At 43.8% G+C, this 2,765-nt stretch overlaps 1 non-coding gene across 1 annotated transcript; it reads left to right on the forward strand.

Annotated features, from left to right (window-relative positions):
• The first annotated feature begins 2,477 nt into the window (after positions 1-2,477).
• trnal-uag (transfer RNA leucine (anticodon UAG)) lies at positions 2,478-2,559 on the forward strand. Its single transcript has one exon. It is a non-coding gene; the product is annotated as a tRNA-Leu (tRNA).
• Positions 2,560-2,765: the final 206 nt, after the last annotated feature.

Raw genomic sequence — 2,765 nt, forward strand, 5'->3', positions numbered from 1 at the left:
AATTGAAATATTGGAATGCATACGCTTGTCACATCCAACCCTATAAAGAATGAAGAGGAATAACTTTGAGTGCTGTGCAATATCAAATGGGCTGGGGTTTGGAATTCAATTATAAAACTGAGCTGACCCTGGAAAGTACAGAGCGCACTCTTTAGCCACTGTGCATGTGTCCGTGTGGACTGTCATTCATCAGAGCAATGAAGAGGATGTGGTCCATTGGAGGACGGATTATAATTCAACCCCCCCCCCCCCCCCCCTTTCGCTTTGACACGTGTGTATGTGTGTCTGCGAGTGTTTCAATGAATGAAGCCGAGTCTTTTTTACATTCAAAGCTACTTTTAGCCATTCTAGCGGCATAGCTTTATAGATGGCGATGTCGGCCTGCCTGTCGGTCTGTCTATCCACTGGAATATCTCAGCAACTGCTGGATGGATTTCCATTTAATGTGGTACAGATATCCGTGGTGCCCAGAAGATGAATCCTAATGCATTTGGTGATCCCCTGACTTTCCCTCTAGTGCTACCAGCACAGCAAGTTCTAACTTATCCACCGACTGGTTCTGAGACAATGGACCTCATGCAAGAACATTTTTATATTATTACCCCAAACCCCTATTACTTTTTCTGTGAGGTTTGCTCGTACGACTGTTCAAAGTTGGCTTCACCAAACTCTCTGAACTGCACACATAAAAAGTGTATCATAAATTGTTTGTTTCAGCCTGCAATATCGACATAAGTGAGATCATTACATAATTAGATTTATAGTCTCGTCTGACTTGGTTTGAGTATCAGATTGTCTAGTGCTGAATATACAAGAAACAATCCTCCAGTAGACAAAAAGACATTATTGCAAGTTTTAGTATTTTGGCTATGACTAGCACAGAAGTCCACAATGCTCAAGTTCAGATCAGATAGGCCGTTCCGCCATCGTTGCCCATGTGGGCCTTGAAGTCCCCCAGCAGAACTATAGAGTCTCTAGGCAGGACCTTTTCCAGGACGGCACCCAGAGGTTTCAAGAAGGCCGGGGACTCTGAACTGCAGTCGCATAGTCCCCATTTTTGCCTGCTGCCTGTCTTTGAATGCACCCGCCCCGATGCTAAAAAAAAAAAAAAAAAAGAGAGAGAAAAAAAAGGACTTAATGAGAGTCATGTGACAACATCACAAAGACATTTGTCGAGAGGATGTTATAGCATACAGTAGGTGATGTCACAAGGTTTCGAGGTTGACATTTTCAGTTTTTAGTCAAATATCTCAACAACTATTGAATGGAACACCATGAAAACTATTGACATCCCATCAGCCTGCATGCCAACACATTCATTTAAGATGGCGGACATGATCCAAACTATGCCTGCTAAACGTCAGCATGGTCGTATTGTCATTGCGACCATTTCGGAGAAGGATCATTGAGCCTCCTAGAGCAGCTAGCATGGTTCCAGTGTCATTGTGTGTGTGTGTGTGTGTGTGTGTGTGTGTGTGTGTGTGTGTGTGTGTGTGTGTGTTAAACATAAGTCACGCATTGTTGAGATCAAATGCTCACTCGTCATTTTGAAGGTCAGTATAAAGCCTGCCTGATGCCGAACCTGCACCTGCGCACAAAAACTGCGTTTCATCTTTGTTGAGCATCAAAAAACCTTCTCATCAGGTCAGACTTGTCAACGTGGCCATGACAGACAGCCTTATTATCCTCAGAGAGTGAGGTCGACAGAGACGCAGGAAGAGAATGGAACGCTTTGCTTAATGCTTTTTATTTACACATCCCAAAATGATTTGTCATGTTAGGGTTTTGCTGATAAAGCTTTTTTTTTTTTATATTCCCCTCCTCCTTCCACGAACCCCCCCCCCCCCCCCCCTATATAGTAACTGGATGACAGAGCAAAGCTTTCAAGTGTCAAACTGACATTATTTTATGAGCTCATTTCGAGTCAGTCTGTTGTTAAAATATATCTTCAGGGGATTTTCATAGTGTTGAACTTCAAAGGCTAGAGACAGCTACTGGATGTGGGTATCAGGAACTGCTATGATGGATTCTGTTTCCATCATTGCGTGTTTGGGTTTTAAATTGCTCCAGCTTTTTCAGTTAAAGACCAAAATGTCGCAGTTTCGTTTCGTGAGGATTTGAAGACTTTCCACCTTAACAGCTGAGGGTCCATATTTGTTCATGTTTCATGACAACTCGCAGTCCTCCATGCTATCTGGTAGCTGAGCCAAGTGGTATAAGGCGCTGGGTCAAGGCTTTAGTCTCTCCACCTATGCCTTTGGGGGTTATCTTTGATTAGAGTCGGTTGGTGATGCTGCAAAGTGTTTTTCAGTGATCCTGAACTAAATCACTGGATATCAGTGGAATTTTGGAATACTTCTCGTCAAAGCAGAGACAAGTGTGAAACTGCTGCTAGAGGCAACACTGTTCCTTGTTGATGTTGCTGTGAACAAGGAGCGTTTGTTTTCTGTTTTCTTCTCTGGCCCCCTGGAATCTGAGGTAGTGTGGCCGAGTGGTCTAAGGCGCTGGATTTAGGCTCCAGTCTCTATGGAGGCGTGGGTTCAAATCCCACCACTGCCACTCTTTAGCTCCAGCTACTTGAAAGTAGCCACAATCTCGGGGGATTAGGACAGGAAGAACTCGTCTGAATGAATTAGTGACTTCACTCTGTTTCCCGTGTGCCGGAAGGCGATGCGTCCTCGACTTTTCACTGTGCTACTCCATCAGTGTTTTTCTGAATGAAAGCATTCAACTTATTATGACAGGGTAAGTTTTCAGACAAAGAT

This window comes from Enoplosus armatus, chromosome 10 (assembly GCF_043641665.1).
Source record: "Enoplosus armatus isolate fEnoArm2 chromosome 10, fEnoArm2.hap1, whole genome shotgun sequence".
Classification (NCBI taxonomy): Eukaryota; Metazoa; Chordata; class Actinopteri; order Centrarchiformes; family Enoplosidae; genus Enoplosus; species Enoplosus armatus.